We start from the raw sequence: 21978 nt of genomic DNA on the forward strand, positions 1-21978 counted from the left end.
TATTAGAGAAAGTGATGGGATGAATATGTGAAAAAAAGACTTAGGTGGTTTGGTCATGTAGAGAAAAATGGAAGATTGTGTACTAAGAAGAATAGATCAGATGGAGAGAGATCAAATAATTAGAGAAAGAGAAAAACATAGAAAGACTATAAGAGATGTTATTAAAAAATATATTGAAATTAACAATTTGAATAGAAAAGTGATGTTGTATAGAACATTATGATGAAAATTGATTCATATAATCAACTCTCACTTAATGTAATAAAGCTTGTTGTTGTTGTTTGTTAGAAATTTGTTATCATTAATTATAGATTATATTATTTTATGTTATTTAATTATTTTAGTTGTCATTATTCGATCTCCCATAAATTAATTTTATTTTCAAATAACTCTAGCTATTTACTACTAATATATAAAAGATCATGCTAGACAGTATTTCGGGATACTCTTTAAAAATATCAAATAAAAAAATATTCCTCATAAAAATAATTATTTTAATTTTTTATTTATTGAATATACGCATTCTAAAAAATCTTACCACTTTAAACACTTAAAAAATGTCTCAAAAATATTATCTTACTCTTTCCCATGTATAAAAACTAGGTGCATGACAATTTAACTATTATTAGAAATAAACTAATCATTTTAACTATTCTATCAAATCTCTATCTCTTTCCTCTTTTTCTTTTAGTTGAAAGGCGCACTACTGCATTTTGCAGTCTTTTTACAACCTAATACAAGATGATCACTACTGTGTCTGCAATTCAAAATTCCACACCTTTATTCTTTTTATTTCTCCTTTTATATATTTTATTTTATTTACTAATAGTGACTGATGGAATTTGAATAAATTTTTGTAAAAGTGGCCATAATTTTTCTCGATACACAAATCCCCTCCCCCACAAAAAAAAAAAACTCAAAATAAAGAACAAAAATAAAAGGAATAAAGTGAAGTATTGGTCCCCTTGAATGATAAAAAAAAAGGGGGGAAAGCACATGCAGGGGATTTTGTGGGTGTCTCTTGCATGCTATGAACAAGACAGAAGCAAAATACACTCAAATAATACAAATTTTGTTAAATTCAAAGTACCTAGCTCTTTAGTTACACTTTCTTGTTTGTTGTTACCGTGGTTTTTGTCTAAGCAAAATTAATTAAATTCGAAGTGAAGAGTTTCTTTGTAATTTTTAGTGAGTGGAGATGAGTTTTATATTTGGACTACTAATTAAACAACAGAAATTAAAAATGCAAGAAATAAATGACAAGTAAAACTAAATTTGAGAAAGTGTGAAAATAAAATGTGAATTGAATTGAAGACTTGATAGATTAAAAATTATAAAAGTTAAAAAGAATTTTAAAGTATAAAAGGTACTTCATTATGGTGACATCTTGGGTGAGAGTTTAATTAATTCTCTCATGAATTTAGACAAATAACCATTAGATTTAATTAACAAGACAAATTACCATTAGATTTAATTAACAATTTAAATTTCTTTTATTTATTAAAAATAGTGAAATTTTCACAGACAATTCTAATTCTACCCATGTCTCATTTCCATTTTCATACTCTCACCCACAACAAATATGCCGAATAAAATACTAGAAGAAAATGTTTTTTTTAAATTGTTACAAAATAGTATTCTCTCCATCTCAAATTGAATCTCACTTGATATTTTTTATATAGATTAAGATAAATAAAAGATATAAAGATAATTTTACTAAATTATTAATATAAAATAAGTGAATAATAAATATACGTTTTAATTAGATGATCGAATACTAAAAATTAGAATTATATGTGACATTTATTTTGAGAAAAATAATTTTTTAAATATAATATTTATTTTAAAACAGAATAAGTAACCGTAATGAGTCAATTTGAGAATGAGCTTGATTTTGTTGAAAAGTTCTCTTTTTGATTGTATTGATAATGAAAATTTTAATTTTAACCCGTGATATGTGTCACTAAACCCAAACAAAATAAATCGGAGAAGTAATCATCATCTCTGTTTCAATCTTACCAATGGTCTGACCAATTTTATTTACCCTAGTTAACACCCTATGTTCTATTTCCTTCGTCTCAACAAGCTCAATTTGAAAAAATTCATATAAAATAGTTTATTTGTCTTAAGTGTTGTATTCATAAGTTATTATTGGGAGTACTCGGAAGACGAGAGTACCAATAAGACCAATGCTTCCGGATCATAAGAGATGGAGACGTCGCATCTTCATCCAAAATCTTAAGGCATTAGGTAAATAATAATTTTTCTTATAAATCCAACATTTTATCCATTCATATGGGATAGAGAACTAAATCATTCACACTTGTATCTAACATTCTCCCCCACAAGTGTGAGTCTCTCATATCCTATAACAATAGGATCTAACATAATATTTGTCTCCCGCTCCCCCATAAAGCCGAACCATGACTTTGATACCATTTTTGGAGAGTCTGGAAAAAGAGGGAGCACCAATGAAAATACGAGATCAATGTTCCATTACCACAAAAGAGAGAGACGCTACATCTCTACTAAAAACCTCGATACATTAGATAAATGAGTTATCTCTCTTATAAATCCAATATTTCACTCATTCATAAGTTATATTGGATTAAATCACTCACACTTATACCCAACAGTTATAACATACCTCTAGTATAATTTTGACGAATTAGAAAAGAATTTAAATAACAAGAAATAGAGCAATGATATGTGTGCAAATATATAAACATTCTTTCTTTTATTTATAATAAATCTAAACCTTTGATTAAATTTAAGAGTAATTCTTTTAAGTTTTACTAGTGAAGGAAATAATTACATTTATTCTATATGTCACCTCGTTTAATGTTGTTTTCTATTTTTTATTTTTAAAAATTAAAATTAATTTTTTTAAATTTTCAAAAATATGCATCCATTTTAGTTTCAAAAATATGAATCCATTTTAGTTTTACATTAATAGAAAACAATATATATATATATATATATATATATATATATATATATATATATATATATATATATATATATATATATATATATATATATATATATATATATATATATATATTCTCACAAAGAAATATAAACCTCTCTTTGTGTTTAATATCCTCTCTCAAGGATGAACAATCTATCCTTTGTGTTTAGAAGATGATTTGATAATCTCTCTTCCTCCCTTTTCTCTCTTATATAGAAAATATCCCATATCTCAATTACCAATAAATAAATAGGAAACTCCTCCTATTTTGATGTTGCTATTTTTACCGATGATGAATAAGAGATATTCCTCTTTTCTTAGCTTCCTATTCTTAACCATGAATTATGCTCACAATTGGTTTCCTATTCTTAACCATGAATTATACTCACAATTTGGTATGGCTTGATCCCGATCAAAGGGTACGTAGGCAGTCATGTGTATAATGATGCAGCCCAGTTTTTTTTTTGATTTGTGAGCATAATTCATGGTTAAGAATAGGAAGCCAATTGTGAGCATAATTCATGGTTAAGAATAGGAAGCCAAGAAAAGCGGAATATCTCTTATTCATCATCGGTAAAAATAGCAACATCAAAATAGGAGGAGTTTCCTATTTATTTATTGGTAATTGAGATATGGGATATTTTCTATATAAGAGAGAAAAGGGAGGAAGAGAGATTATCAAATCATCTTCTAAACACAAAGGATAGATTGTTCATCTTTGAGAGAGGATATTAAACACAAAGAGAGGTTTATATTTCTTTGTGAGAATATATTCTTTTCTACGAAAAGCTTGTGATCTGTACAAGTTGTCGGATATTATCCTTCATATAATAAAGAGTGTTTCACCTTGAGGACGTATGCAATTTGCCGAACCTCGTTAAATTCCTGTGTCTCATATTAACTTTACTGTTCCTTATTTGTCGAAGCTTCCGCAGCTTTAACTCAACAATTGGTATAAGAGCCAATTGTAAAATTATAGAGTGGTAAAACTTTTTTTTTATTATTATCGAAGATAATGGCTTCTACTAGTGGAACCGTTAAAGTTGGGAAATATGAGATTGAGAAGTTCAATGGGAAAAATGATTTTTCCTATTGGAGGATGCAAATGAAAAATTTACTAATATCTCAAAAGTTACACAAGGCGTTGTTGGGTAAGGATAAGAAACCCGTAGATATGAAGGATAATATCCGACAACTTGTACAGATCACAAGCTTGTTGTAGAAAAGAATATATTCTCACAAAGAAATATAAACCTCTCTTTGTGTTTAATATCCTCTCTCAGAGATGAACAATCTATCCTTTGTGTTTAGAAGATGATTTGATAATCTCTCTTCCTCCCTTTTCTCTCTTATATAGAAAATATCCCATATCTCAATTACCAATAAATAAATAGGAAACTCCTCCTATTTTGATGTTGCTATTTTTATCGATGATGAATAAGAGATATTCCTCTTTTCTTGGCTTCCTATTCTTAACCATGAATTATGCTCACAATTGGCTTCTTATTCTTAACCATGAATTATGCTCACAATTCTCATTATTCGTCCAAAATTTGAGGTCTTTCAAATTGTGTACGAGGTGGAGAATTGTGAGCATAATTCATGGTTAAGAATAGGAAACCAATTGTGAGCATAATTCATGGTTAAGAATAGGAAGCTAAGAAAAGAGGAATATCTCTTATTCATCATCGGTAAAAATAGCAACATCAAAATAGGAGGAGTTTCCTATTTATTTATTGGTAATTGAGATATGGGATATTTTCTATATAAGAGAGAAAAGGGAGGAAGAGAGATTATCAAATCATTTTCTAAACACAAAGAATAGATTGTTCATCTTTGAGAGAGGATATTAAACACAAAGAGAGGTTTATATTTCTTTGTGAGAATATATTCTTTTCTACGACAAGCTTGTGATCTGTACAAGTTGTCGGATATTATCCTTCATATAATAAAGAGTGTTTCACCTTGAGGACGTAGGCAATTTGGCAAACCTCGTTAAATTCCTGTGTCTCATATTAACTTTATTGTTCCTTATTTGTCGAAGCTTCCGCAACTTTAACTCAATAATATATATATATATATATATATATATATATATATATATATATATATATATATATATATATATATATATATATATATATATATATATATATATATATATTAATTCAAATATTTCATACAATATTATTAGTACAATAATTAAATATTTCAAATATATATTATCGAGAAATGCAGGGCAGATTAATGATCATTGTGGTAATTTGGGGTGATAAGTAATGGCGGTTTATGATGGTCAGGGTCGTGATTAGAGTGACTGATAGTGGTGATAATTAGTTGTGAGATTGTGGTGGTTGATGATGGTTAAAATGGTGGTTGTTGGTAGTTGAAGTGTCGATTTGATATTGTTAGAGTGGTGGTTGTCGGTGGTTGTGGGCAACCGTGATCACAATTGTAGTTGATGGTAGTCAGATTGGACATCATATGTGGATAAAGTGACTTTTAAATTTGATCCGAGTAGTTGTCGATTGTAGTTAAAAATAAAATATTGGTTGATAGTGGTTAAAATGGTGGTTTAAATAGTGGTCAACGACAATTTGTGGTGATGTCTAATCTTTAAAACAAAAAATAAATTTTAAAGCTTTTTTTTATTTTATTTTTTATTAAAAAATTGTTTTAAAATTAAAAAAAAAAAATCAATTCAACCTTATTTAAACATGTATTAATTTTGAAAAAGAAAAAAAAATTCTAAACAAATTCTAATATTCTTAAAAGTTTGAAAGAGGCCTTTATAATTTAAAAAATAAAAGTCAGAAATTAAATTATTTTATTTTATTTTTTAGGAAAAACTATTATTTATAAGGTTAAATTATAGTATTAGTCTCCTTATTTTAGTTAATACACGGAATCAATCCCTCTATTCCATTCTTAAATAATTTTGATTCCATATTTCATTTTTGCTGGAAAAAAATGATTGATGTGTAATTTTTTTAATATGTGACACACTTTGTGTGATGTGTATACGCCAAACTATCATATCTTATTTAACATGTCATTTATTTTTTCTTATATTTTTTATTTAACTTAATTTAGTTAAAAAATTAAAAAACAGTAAAATAATTTACAAAAATTGAAATAGAAATGATATGTAATAATAATTTTAATAATAATATTAATAATAAAAAGAATAATAGTAATAGAAAATATAAAATAAGAATATTATTAATGATGCTATGATAACAACAAACTAAAAAAATCTATTATCTACTCAAAACTCTCTATTAGAAAAATTAAAATTAAAAAAAAATAATTAATTATTTATACAAATAGGTGCAGTAGACTTAATTATTTATCGAAAACCTCTACTGCACCTATTTCTAGTTTGTTTGTTTTTTCAGAATCTGGGTTTTCCCTCTAGTGGGTATTCCAAACGAAAATGAAATTTAAGATTTATTCTGATTTGATTCTAATATTGGTTTGTTCTGCATCTATTTGTGTTTGATTTATTACATTGATGGATTTGTTCGATTTTCACACTTGATTTCTGCATCTGATTGTGTTTGTTCCTATTAGAAATCCACCAAAATCTATGGGGAATTTCAATCAATCTTGATGAATAAGATTGTTATCACCCACAAGTGACAATAAAAGAAAAATAATGGAGAAAGAAAGAAAGTAAATAACGATGAAGGAGAAGAAGAATTAAATTCTGTAGAGTTTCTCTCTGTCCACAAACTGTAAAAAAACTTGTTATTCACTTTGCAACTACAAAATACAGTGAATACAATGTTATGAATGCTCTATTCACTTTATTACAAAAATAAGGGATACTCCCTATATTTATAGATTTAGGTTAACTTGGACCTCAAGCTAAAGCCCAAAACTATATAAGTACAAAATAGCTAACACTACTAAAATAGGCCTAATTCGAAATTCTGTGGGAAGCAACATGCTTCGACACTTCGAAGCACTAACACAACTCAACATACTAGGTGGTTCGACACTTCCTTATTATGCCGAGCAACCTGCTTTGACACAAGCAATTACAATTCAACAATTCCTACATGATTGTGTTTGACTTCTTTCATCTCACCACCTGCTTGAGTTTGTTCGACTTCTTCCATCTCTCAAATCCAAATCTAAAAATCCAGATCTAAATCCTTAAAACACAAATCTAAGTTCCAAATTTAAAATCTAAAATACTAATCAAATCCTAAGATGCATAAAGAATTAGATGAAGACAAGAGAAAATAAAACAGAGAATGAAATCAGTAGAAGCATGGTATAAATATGGATGAGAAGAGAAAATAAAAATGTAAAAGATAATTAAAAGCAAAATCCAAAAATTAGTGGACTGAAAAACAGGAAATTACATGTCTTCGTAGAATAAAACATAGAATGAAATCAGTAGAAGCCATGGTTTTATTTTATTTTAATAAGATTATAATAAAAATAAAACATATCACAAAACAAGACCCTCGAAAGAATAAGTAAATCTAAAGAAAGGTAAACCAAGTCTAATCTTTATAAAATCAGCACGAATACACAAAGGTATGGAAGAAAATATTGAAGTATCCGTCAAAGTAAGACCTAAATTAGTAAAGGCATCTGCACAACTATTCCCCTCTATAAAAATTTGAGAAACAAGAAAGTTCCACTTGGAAACAAGATCTATACAATTAAGCCATATATTTCTAGTCACCCATGGAACACAAAAAGGAGGACTGAAATCTCTAACCACCGTCGTCGAGTCTGATTCCAACCAAACACTATGCTAATTCTTCTCATGAGCGAACTTAATTGCTAGCATATCACCCGTGAGTTCGGCAATGGGAGAATCCGAGACTCCTAAAAACAAAGCGAAAGCACCCAAAAATGACCCATCACTATCTCTAGTAATGCCCCCACAAACCGAAAGATCCGAAGGGGTTTTGGAAGCTCCATCACAATTCAACTTTAACCAATTCCTAAGAGGTGGCTGCCAAAAAACCTCTAAAATATTCGGAGCACGAGGCGGTCGAATCATGAGATAAACCTCTTAAGAATCTCAAACTCATGCAAAGAAAGATTGGGACAAACAGAGATGACATTACCCACTACGGAGACGACAACCATAATAAGAGAAGTAGAAGAATAAAATGAAGTTAAAGTGTCATTAAATTTAACCAAGTTTCGGGTCTTCCAGATCGAGTTGGGAGTAAAAATGATGGCAACTTTACATATCACCATACCATGATCTGCACCTGTTGTTCTAAGGATTCTCCAAATGTCCGACCATCCAAGGAAAGAGTAACTAAGATTGAGCATACTCTTCAGCCAAATCCAAAGCTTAGAAGCAAAAGTAAAATAAAAAAATAAATGAGAGTTTGTTTCCTTTTCCAAACCACAAAGATCACATCTAGAAGGGAAGGCGAAGCTTCATCTTTTCCATTGCTCATATGTCGACAACTTGTTATGAAGGAGCCACCACACCATGAAAGATTTAGACTGAGGGATAAACTTGTGCCAAATCCATCTCGAACAGTCCTTAATAGTGCCTCTATTATGTTTGAACTCGTATGCGGAATTAAGGGATAAATCACCATTTGAGGAGTGGTTCCAACATCTCTTATCCGGACGAATATCAAAAGGATAACGACAATTATTAATGCGTAGATGAATAGAAAGAGGAATGTTGGTAGAAGACTTAGCAAAATCCCAATGACCACTAACCATGATTTTGTTAACCGTTTGGTCATCAAGAAAAACCGGGGCATCATCATCAAGACATAAAGGATATCCAAACCAATTGTCAAACCATAAACTAATAGATTTGCCATTACCAAGACACCAAGAGGAGTTATTAATAACATTCCTCATCTCTTTTTTTTTTCACTGGACCAAATAGAGGAGAACACATGATGAGTGATGAACTTATTATTGCGCATGACTCGCTTCCGAATAAGAATAGCCCATTTACACGAAGAATTAAAATTTCCTAAGAAATCTTCAAGTTGGAAGCTTCATTAAGCATACGAAGAGAACGAATACCAAGCCCACCTTCAGCAGTACGCTTAAAAACATTATTACACGCCACTGTTACACTCTTGCTTTTAGAGGTTTCACCGCTCCAAATGAAACTATGAACCGCCCTATGAAGATCCCGAAGACGAGACACCTCCCAATCATATATGGAAATGCTATAAGTAAGCATATCGAGAATGGTGGATTTAACCAACTCCACCCGACCTGCAGAAAAGAGCAGCGAGCCTTTCCACGATGCCAACTTGTTTATAACTTTATCTGCAATAGGCTGCAAGAAGAGCTTCTTTGGTTTTCTTTTAAACAAAGGAACACCAAGATACAAATAAGGAAGAGAGCCTTTTTGGAAACCATATATACTCACAAGTATATTAAGCCTGGAATTCGACATGGCGCCACCGAAAATGAATGATTTCCCACAGTTCACCACCTGCCCAGAAATAACCTTATAATTATGGAAGATAGAGATGAGATTTTTGATGTTGGATATTTTGCCTTTGCATAAAATAAGGACTTAGTCTAGGTAAATAATGTGACAAGTGACCATGATATTCTTTGGGCCACTAATAAGCTCGAATTTGTTTGAAGACACTAACTGAAGAATTTTCCTGCTAAGAACATCTTCGACAAGGCAAAACAGCAACGGCGAGAGCGAGTCACCCCGACAGACACCACGAGTGCACCTAAGAAACAATGCAAAACTCCTTTAATATTAATGGACATGTGCGCTAAATGGAGAATAGAGCTAATCCACAAGCAAAAAATTTTATTGAAACCAAAATTGCTAAGAAGTTTCAAGAGAAAATCCCAGTTGAGAGTATCAAAGGTCTTATTGATATCCCCCTTAAGCACCAAATTACCACACGAAACTTTAGAATCCAACAAATTAACCTCTTCCGAAGCTAAGCCAATACAGTCATGAATTTGTCTTCCGTGAGTAAAACCCTCTGATCATGTGAAACTAGAAACGACTTTAAAGTCACAAACCTATTTGCGGTGATTTTTGAGATCAACTTGAACTTGATGTTTGAAATGGAAATGGGACGAAAGAGATCCAACGCAGCATCACCCTTAGTTTTAGGAATTAGCACAATATAGTTGGAATTAAAACCTGGAAGAATCCAACCATTGAGAAAAAAAAATCGGTAACATCATTTGAAACATCCACCTTAATGATATCTTGGTAAACTTGATAGAAAACAACCCAAAAATATCATATAGTCAACTTGTAAAAGTTGTTCGATCGTCTAAGGAAGTTCAACTTAAGTATGAATCCTGCAAAGTTCATTTTCAGAGTAAGATTAGGGAAATTATTGGAGTTCATAGTCAGCCAGAGAGGAATGGAAGTCAATCCTGACAAAGTCAAAGCCATCCAAGATATGCCAGCTCCAAGGACAATAAAAGAGGTTCGTGGATTCTTGAGAAGATTAAACTACATTGCTAGGTTTACCTCATATCTCATAACCACCTGTGAACCAATCTTCAAGTTTCTCAGGAAAGATCAAGCCATCGAGTGGAATGAAGGTTGTTAGAAGGCCTTCGGCAAAATCAAGGAATATTTGTAAGAACCACCTATCTTGATACCACCAGTTCCAAGAAGACCATTTATAGTGTACCTAATAATGCTCGATGATTCTATGGGTTATGTTTTAGGGCAACAAGATGAGACCGGAAGAAAAGAGCATGCAATCTACTACCTAAGCAAGAATTTCACCGATTATGAATCCTGATATTCTCTCTTGGAGAAAACTTGTTGCCTTCTAGTTTGGGTTTCTAGACGTATAAGGCAATACATGGTGTGTCATACTACCTTGCTAATATCTAGGACGGATCCTATCAAATATATTTTCGAAAATCCAACAGTGACTGGAAGAATAGACCGGTGGCAGATGTTTCTAACTGAATACAACATCCAATATGTCACATAAAAAGTTATCAAGGGAATTATTTTGGAAGACTATCTCGCTTACTAGTCGATGGAAGATTATCAACCTATACGGTTTGACTTCCCTAATGAAGACTCTATGGAGATAAGGGATTGCGAGACCCCAGGTCCCGACGAAGGACTTGAACCAGGATCATGATGAAAACTCATATTTGACGGCGCCTCGAACGCAGAAGGACGTGGATCAGGGCTATCATAACTTCTCCAATGAGTTATCACATTCCATTTCCATCTAGGTTATGTTTCATCTGCACTAACAACATGGCAGAGTATGAGGCATGCATCCTAGGACTCGACGAAGCCATTGATTCAAGGATCAAGACCTTAGAAGTATATGGAGACTCCGCTCTCATTATCAATCAAATCAAGGGAGAATGGGGAACACATAATTACAAGTTAATCAAGTATCGAAACCATGTCCAAAATATGATTACTTACTTTGATGAGATTATGTTCCATTATATCCATCGAGAAGAGAATCAGCTAGCAGACACCTTATCTACTTTATCATCCATATTCAAAATATGATTACTTAATGCCAAGTTAATCAAGTATCGAAACCATGTCCAGAATATGATTACTTACTTTGATGAGATTACATTCCATTATATCCCTCGAGAAGAGAATCAGCTAGCAGATGCCTTATCTACTTTATCATCCATATTCAAAGTCAATTGGTACAATGAAACACCTTCTATAAGGATTCAACGTTTGGATGAACCACCATATTGCGTAGCAGTGGAAGTGGATGTGGATAATAAACCTTGGTATTACAACATTAAACTGTTCCTACATAAATAAGAGTATCCTACAAACACTTCAAGCCAAGATAAGAAAAAGCTCAGAAGATTGGCATCCCAATTCTTCCTCAATGGTGATATGGTCTACAAACGGAACCACGACATGGTCTTACTCAGATACCTGGATGGATACGAAGCGAACATGATTATCAAAGGCATTCACGAAAGGTCCTTTGCCACTCATGCTAATGGGCTCACCATGGCTAAGAAGATTCTTAGAGCGGGGTATTACTAGTTGACTATGGAGTCTGATTGCTTCAAATACGTCAAGACATGTCATAAGTGCCAAATCTATGTGGATAAAATGCATGTGCCACATACTCCTTTGAATATCCTGACCGCTCCATGGCCTTTCTCCATGTGGGGTATAGACATGATCGGGACGAAGGAGCCAAAAGATGCGAACGGACACCGATTCATTTTGGTTGTTATCAATTACTTCACAAAGTGGGTAGAAGTTGCTTCTTACACTAACGTGACGAGACAAGTGCTCGTGCGATTCATCAAAAAGGAAATCATTTGTCGCTATGGTGTTCCTAGTAAGAACATCATTGATAATGGTTTGAATATGAACAATAAGGTAATGGACGAATTATGCGACAGTTTCAAAATAGAACATCATAACTCATCACCCTACAGGCCTAAGATGAACGGTGTAGTAGAAGCAGCTAACAAGAATATCAAAACGATTATCCAGAAGATGGTTAAAACCTACAAATATTGGCACGAAATGCTACCTTCACACTACATGGCTATAGAACTTCAGTTCACACTTCGACATGAGCCACACCTTTTTCTCTGGTATATGGCACTGAAGCAGTACTTCCTATTGAGGTCGAGATCCGCTATCTAAGATCTCTAATGAATACTAAATTAGAAGAGGCAGAATGGGTACAAACAAGATTCGATCAATTGAACCTCATAGAAGAGAAGCTCATGGATGTGATATGTCACAGACAGTTATATCAGTGGAGGCTGAAGAGAGAATTTGACAAGAAAGTGAGTCCCCGTTCATTCAAAGAAGGAGACCTAGTACTCACAACTATGCATGGAGCGGAGGTACCATGAATACCCTCACGGCAAATGAACTCCAAACTACGAAGGATCATACGTCGTGAAAAAGGCCTTCTATGGCGGGGCCTAATACTCACAACTATACATGGAGCGGAGGTACCACGATATATGAACTCCGACCCAGTCAAGAAATATTATGCCTAGAAAAAAGAGGATAAAAGCCTGCTAAGTCGAAAACCCCAAAAGGGCAACTTAGGAAAAAATTAGGCGTCTCGATGGATTGAAAACTGGAAAGAGCAATCCAGGAAAAAATCAGAACTTATATATAAATAAAACCCGATAAGTTAAAAACCCTAAAAAGGGCGGCTTAGGCAAAAAGGGGCACATCATCCTGGTGGATTAAGACTCGAAAGAGCAGTCCAGACAAAAGTTAGGAATTCAGAGGGGAACAAACAATTCAATCATTTTCTTCAAAAGCAAAGTATTGTAACCTTGAAGACATAGGGAAAATAGAATGGGTTGAGTTTAGTAGGAACATAAAATAATCTATTTTCAATTCCATTTTCACGTCTTCCAACTTTTCAGTAATATCCCCTTATGGGAATTGCTTCTTCATGTAATATCGTCTATTTACGGGTCAAATTTCTCAATAAATAACATTGTTTTTTCAGCCTTATTTTCAATTTGTCCGCTTGATTACAAAATATAAATTATTTGTGAATAATACATTAAAACATCGGGCATAATAAAAAGCTTTTTGAAAACGTCTTTTACTTTGATTTTGAAACGTCGAAAGGATCATATAAGCTTTCCAACATTACATCTCAAAACGCGGGAGCCCTATATCAGTAGTCACGATCTAATCAGCATAAAAGTTTCTTCCTTTTAACACATTCTCAACTATCAAGAGCATCATGGCCTATACCATGGACAACTCAAAGTCTCAAGGAGTTGTCGAGTCAGAATGTTACAGAAACCTCGGTTCTCATCATTCCCACAATTTCACATATTCATCATACAAATCATAAAAGAGGTGATAGCCCAAATAAAGCATCACGCATAAGCACGTACATTAACTCAAAACATGCATCCACATGAACATGCATAACATAACATAGGATTTATGATTGCTCCTAGAACTCTAATCCCTAATTATACTAGTATAATTCCCCGAGTCGGGATACTTATTGGCCTTCCCTTGTAAGTAACCTTTCCACGAGCACCTTTAAACAAAGGATCTCCCCAACAAGCTTACTCACTTTTAGTCTTCACAAGAACGTATCCAGTAAATTGGTCATCTCGATGATTGCTATCAACCAATGAGCAGGTGTTCATCTCTCATATCCCCAGCCTAACAACATATCCCGCAAAAGGGATAAGCTTCATCAAATACACAGGGTTTTATCAAACAAACGACCTGAGGATCGTCAGAGTCCTACCAGGATTCCAAATGATCAGTTGATCATAGGAATTGCAACGACCGGAGGATCGTCAGAGTCCTACCCAATTTCCATAATAAGTTCGGATGATCATAAGAATCGTACGCAAGTTTCACCCGGAAGGGCGAAAACTAATCAAAGGGGTTCTACTAGGGTTTCATCAAATAACGACCAGAGGATTGTCAGAGTATTGTCCAATGATCGGATGATCATAGGAATCGTATGCAAGTTTCACCCAGAGGGGTTAAAACTAATCATAAGAGGTTCTACTAGGATTCTTTCAAGCAATGATTAGAGGATCATAAAAATTGTATGCCAGTTTCACCCGGACGGGCTGAAATTAATTAACAAAGTCTCACCAGGATTCCATCATAAGTTGGTTCGAATACCAGTAGAGCATCAAGGATTGTTCAATTCGTGCTCAATCCCAGGATTTACTAACTATAGTGTCAAAATTAGGGATCATAACTATATTTAACCACCTTTTTCCAAGAGGGTAAAGACTAATGATCATCCTCCTTCCAATTTAATTTGATTAAATATGGGCAGTTGTCGTACCCCAAATTTTGACCATCTGTCCCCTAACATAGATCACTAACATGTCTGGAGCTGGTATAAGTCGTCTGGCCAGCCCCAATGACATAAAAAGTCAAGGGAGGTCCATTTTGACTATTTCCTTATCCATCTTGATTAATTGATAACCTTTTATTTGTAGAATTGATTAGGGTTCATTAGATTTTTGCTAATTTACAATTAGATTAGTAAAATGGGGTTTAATTTATAATTTATGATTAACTCATAATTAGCTAGAGTTGTTTAAGTTTTATTATGATTAATTAGGTTAATATTTATTAGTTATATCAGTAATTAATTAAAAATATCGATTAATATTATTATTAGATTAAGATTAGGTTTATATTTAATCAATTTTTATTTTTTAGTATCTTAATGGGTTGGTCAAAGGGATTACTAAAGCCTAAGTCCAACTGGGTCAAACGCAGGACCCAAGTCCAAACCAATTGGGTTAGGCAAACCCAAATCCATCATTTTATCGGGTCACACCCATAACCCGGTCTAATTCCACAATCCCTAATTCTATCTGCATAAAACCTAGAACTCACGCAATCAAGGAAATTAACGAATCAAAACAAAATTGAATTTCAATTAAACATTTCCAAATTTATTTACAGATACATCAAAAGTCAAAATTACACATGAAATCAGACTCAATACATTGTAGTTACAATTCAAAACCCTAAAATAAAATTCAATCAAAATCAATTCAAAATTATAAGTTTCCTAATATAAACAATCTATGTGAATAGTTAAACCTAATTTAATCTATAAAAACCTAAACCTAATTCAAAAGAAGGGATTAAGAAAAAAAGGATCCTAAGAACCAAATTTGCTATTGCGATCCCAACCAAATACTAAAGCTTCGATTAAAGTATTTAGGGTTTCACATTGAAACCTTAATTAACTTGAGCTCAACCTCCCCCACAGACGAAAAGTACCTCGCAGACAAAGAAAAAGAAGAAGTTAGGCGAGGAAGAAGAATCAGATAAGTAGAAAAGAAAAGAAACTGATACTTTACCATTAACCGGAGAGTGTATCTTCTCTGTAGGTTGGTACAACTCTACCATTACATTTTTGTTGCTTGTCTAAATCTGTGATGTTGTTATTGCTGTGTTTGTTTGATGATTGGGGTTAGGGTTTGAAACAGAGGGATTTAGGGATTTTGTTGTTTGATTTGTTGTTTTGATGGTTGATTGGGGTTTAAGAGGTTACGATTGGGGGTTTAAGGGTTGTTTGATAGGTTTATGGGCAAGTTTAGGATGGTTATAGGTTTAGGGTTGTATGTGGAAGATGAAGATTCATATTCATCATGACGAATACGATGAAGATTTGGGTTTTGGGTTGCGAAAGGTAATTAGGGTTCATCAGGTTTAGGTTAGGGCTAGTGTTAGGGTTAGGATTCATAAGAACCCAATTAGGGTTCATCTGAATAGGGTGTTAGGGTTAGGGTTCTAGAGGATTAAGGTTATGGTTCTTGGGTTCAAAGCATTTTTGGGTTGGTGTTCATCATTCAAATGAACGGTTGAATATGGGAACATCCCAGTTGAATTTCAACCAGAGATCTGGAGACTAAGGTGGTTCGGGGTGGTTTCTGGGTAGGGAAGCATTTATGAGTTAGTGTTTGAAGGTTTCGGCTGAAGATTAACCAAAGACCTGAGTTACTAGGTGGTTTGGATGGTGGCTATAAGGGTTTAAGGGTGGAAAGTGAAGAGAGAGAAAAGTATAGGGATGGGATTAGAGAGAGAAAGAAGAGGGAGAAATGAAGTTTTTGAAGGAGATTTGTTTAAATACTCCTTCTACGTCCGCTTCGATGTGTGTCAAGTGACACTCGGAGATCCTCCAGATCAGTTGACTATCCCAGTCAACTGATGTTCCCAAGCCCCACACATAGTATACACCCGCGTTGACATGCAATATGATCCATCTGTTGTGCTTATAGTAGTAATCAATATCGAAGGTCCTAATCTCTCATCACGTGATCCGTCTGATCACGATCTCATGGCCCAGAGAGAGTCAATCGTTCTCTCTCTCTCTCTCTCTCTCTCTCTCTCTCTCTCTCTCTCCTCTCTCTTTCTCTCTCTCTCTCTCTCTCTCTCTTCTCTCTCTTCTCTCTCTCTCTCTCTCTCTCTCTCTCTCTCTCTCTCTCTCTCTCTCTCTCTCTCTCTCTCTCTCTCTCTCTCTCTCTCTCTCTCTCTCTCTCTCTCTCTCTCTCTTCTCTCTCTCTCTCTCTCTCTCTCTCTCTCTCTCTCTCTCTCTCTCTCTATATATATATATATATATATATATATATATATATATATATATATATATATATATATAATATATATATATATATATATATATATATATATATATATTATATATATATATATATATATATATATATATATTTATCTATCTATCTATCTATCTCCCTGTGGACTCACCCCAATGTGTGGGCTTCAGAAGCCAATGAGCCTCTCTCCAGTTGCTCTTCGCACCTCCCCTCTATAGGTCCATTACTATCTGAACATAAAATGTACCCCCTACTTAATTTATTTAATTTTATTAGTTTAACTTATTTTCTTAGTTAAAAAACTTTATAATTAATAATTTATCTTTAGTATTTGATTGATAATTAATTAATTTAATTAAGATAATTAATTTTGATAATCAAGAATTTAGTTTATTTTATATTTAAAATTACAAAGAAAATACAAAAATAAGTTTTAATAATTAGGGTTTTAGTATAATTTTACGATTAATTTTAGGGCTAACTTTTGGGATATTATTAAGGCTAATCAGGGTTTAATCGAGATCGTATTGTTTTTCTTTCATTATCTAATTATATTTAAAAGCTCAAATAAAGTGAATTATATCATTTAATCTAATTTCTAATTAAATTAAAAATAGTATATTCTTGAAATTAACAAATTAATCAAAATCAACGTCACACAGTCAATCTATAAGTCATTTGTTCTTGTGCATTGATTCATTTTTTTTCAATTCAAACATTTCTCCGTCTCTAATGTGTTGAGAACTTTCAACAAAATAAAAATAACCAAAATAAACAAACATTTTATAGAAGAACTACGGTGCTCTGATCCTTCATTTAACATGGAGGTACGTATGCATAAAGTCGTAACACTCTAGCAAGTACGATAACCATAACTTTTTATGTGTCCTAACTTCATTAATCAATCATTTTCTTTAAATAATAGCATTTTCTTTGTAAATAAATAAATTAAGCAAGAAGAAATAGCAAAAATAAACTTCCCTTAGACAAACACACTAACCTTAGATTTAGAGAAGAATCTCATTGAATACAATGAAAGTGAAAGGTACCTAATATCTTATCATTGTTTAACCGACTCACGGACCTTAGTTTTTCCCTTTAACTAAAGATTTTATCATTATTTCTTTTTTTCTTAGGAACGAATAATTTTTCAGCCACGACAAATTGACTTCAGAATTAATAGAGTTAGAAATTTAGAATTAGTAATAACTATTTAAAAAAACATTCTACTTTTTAAGACTGGTATGTAGTAGTAGAAAATACTTTAATAATTATAACTTATTTTTTAACAAAGCAAGACTATTAAATCAATATGTTTATATGTACAAAGTTAAATAATTTTGTTCAAAAATAAAGTTGGAAAAATATTTTGAATAATTCTTTTGACTTGATTATGCTTGAAAGTTGCAACCAATAGCAGAATGCAAAAGCTTTTGGTAAAACAAGAAAAGACAAAAGGAAAAGAAAATACAGTGCTTGGAAAATTGAGAACAATTTATGAAGAATGAGAAAAGAGAAATAAACACAAATGGATGCTACAAATACAGCTGGATAGCTCATTTATAATGATATGATTGCAAACAGAAATTCAAAGTGGAGTGACGAAAACGAGGTCAACACACCAAAATAAATAATCTCTCATTGATATCTGAATTTCTTTCTAATATGTACCGTGGCCGACAACCTCTTCTACCCTTCACATGCAAAACACATATTCATTCTTAAATCTTCAGAATTTCTCTCTATTTAAAACAATGAAATGTTTGTAAAAACAAGGAGTAATGTTTTGGGTATAAAAAAAATTATTCATATATCTAATACTTTAAATTTTTGAATGGAGATACGTTGTTTTTTTGTAAATAGAAGTATGCTAGGTGTTGTTTTTTAATCTCTTAATGATTTCAAAAAATATTTTTAATGGGTGTAAATTAGATCAATTGTGTTTAATGCATGAGTTCTTTTTTAATTTAATCTCTTAATAATTTTAAAATATTTTTTATGCATATAAATTAGAAAAATTGTGCTAGTAAGTACAATTTTGTTAATAGTTATAAAAGAATGTAATTATAAAGTGCAAGTTTGAGTTTTGATATATTTTATTTATCCATTTTTAAGATGTAAAATTTTAATTGATAAATCATTTGACAAAACAAATTAGATAAGTTTAGATTTTGATTCTTATGAATATATATATATATATATATATATATATATATATATATATATATATATATATATATATATATATATATATATATATATATATATATATATATATATATATATATATTTATATTAAGTTCTTATATTAGACAAAATCCACCCAAATTTTAAACTTATTATAAAATATATAAATAAATATTAAAAAACTATAAATATTTAATTGATGGTACATATCCAAATACGCACATAGATATTAGAGTATATTAAAAATGTAATTCATGGTGTCGAAGCATGTTGTTGTCGAAGTGTCTAGGTGTTGAAATGTCAAAGTATCGAGTAGTTAGCCTCAACATGGATTTTTACTTAAATCCAATTTTATAGTATTAGCAGAATTACGTATTTTGGGTTTTGCTTGAGGAGCAAGCAAACCCAACTCTATAAATAGGGAGTAATCCTTATTATTTGTGTAGATAACACAACAGAAGTGCAGTTGTACAGTTGAATAAGAATTCTCAGTTTGAGAGCAAAGAGTTACTCTGTAGAAATTTCTTCTTTTTCTTCCTTGTTCGAAAACCTTAATATATCTTTCTTCCCCAATTCAATTTTTTTTCATTATCATTGTGCACTGAAATCTTGTAACCAAGGTTAGTTAATTCATTCGACTGAAAAGTGAATAACAAGAGGAGTAATCAATTAGAAGATTCATTCTTGTTCATCAAGACTCGATTTAAAATTCTCCATAGGTTTTGGTGAATTTCTTGAAGGGAAATTGGTGAAATTTCCAACATCTGGTATCTAGAGCACTGACTGAGCGATTCGTGGGAAGCAAAACACGATGGTGATGAATCATCTGAACGGGCATTTTTCTGAGAGTGTCCTAATTATGAAGAATCAAAATTATGAGAATCGATGCAAGCAAATAAGTGTTATCTTTTGCTATCAAGATCTTTAGGATCTTGTGAAGGAGGGAGTGAAACCACTTGCAGCAAACACCACGAATGAAGAAAAGGTTGTACACAAAGAATTGAAGAAGAAATATTATAAAGTCCTCTTTATAATCCATTAATATGTTGATGCAAATTTTTTTGAAAAGGATAGTGATGTTGAATCATCGAAAGAAGCATAGGAAATTCTTGAAAATTCGTTTGGAGGCACAAAAAAGGTGAAAGAAGTGAGGTTACAAACTCATAAAAGAATATATCAATTACTTCATATGGAAGACAATTAAAGCATAACTTATTTTTTTCACTAGGGTTACGAAATTGGTGAATTAAATCAAGATATATGGAGAATTGTTGACATCAAGATCAATTGTTTCAAAGATCTTAAGGTCATTGGCTCCAAAGTTCGACCATGTGGTAGAAGCCATAGAAGAGTCGAAAGACTTATCAACATTGACAAAGGAAGAGCTTCAAGGGATGCTTGAATCTCATGAACAAAGAAGGGCTGAAAGAGCTACAGGCAATTCGAGAGTGATATGGCTCTACAGGAAAAATCAACAAGTGAAAAGAAAGGAAAAGGGAAATGGTTCAACAATAAAGGTAGAGGAGGCTATGATAATTCGACTAGTCGAAATCAGCAAGAATGGGGTTGGTTGAATCAGAGAAAGCCTGCATGCCAAAGCAACCAAAGAGGTCGTGTTGCAAGTAGAGGAAGAGGTGGTGGTCAAAAACTTGACAAAAGTCACATTCAGTGTTTCAACTGTCAGAAGTATGGCCACTACTCTAGTGATTGTTCTGAAAAACAAAAGAATCAAGATAATGATGCAAAGTTTGTAAAGCATGAAGAAGAAGAGATGTTGTTGATTGTCACAACAAGAGATGAAGAAAGATTCCATGACCAATTATACTTAGACTTAGTATGCTCATTACACATGACTGGTACAAAAGATTTGTTTGTCAACATGAAACCCTCAATTAAGAACATGGTAAAATTTGCAAATGACAATGATTTAGCAGCTGAAGGTATCAGTGATGTTCTGATTATGAGGAAGGATAAAAAAAGGTCAGTAATTTCCAATGTACTGTACATACCAGGCGTGAAAAGCAATTTGCTCAGCATAGGGCAGTTGGTAAAAAAGAACTACGAAGTGTCGATTAAAGACAAAATGATGAGAGTTCTCGACTCAGGTGGAAGATTAATCTTGAAGGCGTCTATGTCTCAGAATAGAACTTTAAGGATTGAACTTAATGTGATGGAGCATAAGTGCCTTGCAACTGCAGCTAGCAAAGATGGATGGATATGGTACTATAGACTTGGTCATCTCAATTTAAAAGATATCAAAGATCTGAAGAAAAGAAATATGGTTTCAGGATTACCAGAAATTGACATTCCAAATTAGGCATGTGAGGAATGTGTGCAGGCGAAGCAGCACAAGAACAACTTCAACAAGGATGTAGGAAGCAGATTGAAGGAAATTCTTGAAGTCATATACTTTGATGTGTGTAGTCCTATCCAGGTGTATTTGATTGGAGGTAATCGATACTTTGTCACATTCATAAATGATTTCAATAAAAAACTATTGACTTACCTGATCAAGTAGAAAAGTGAAGTGGTCAAGGTATTTGCCAAGTTTAAATTTATGGTCGAAAAACAAAATGGTCAAAAGCTCAAGATTCTGAGGACTGGTGGTGATGGAGAATATGTGTTGAAAGACTTCGATATGTTATATCAAAAAGAATGGATTGTGCATGAGGTGGGGCCACCCTACACTCCATATAAGAATGGAGCTGCAGAACAGAAGAATAGAACCATCATGAATATGGGGAGGAGTA

Source organism: Lathyrus oleraceus, chromosome 5, assembly GCF_024323335.1.
Source record: "Lathyrus oleraceus cultivar Zhongwan6 chromosome 5, CAAS_Psat_ZW6_1.0, whole genome shotgun sequence".
Classification (NCBI taxonomy): domain Eukaryota; kingdom Viridiplantae; phylum Streptophyta; class Magnoliopsida; order Fabales; family Fabaceae; genus Lathyrus; species Lathyrus oleraceus.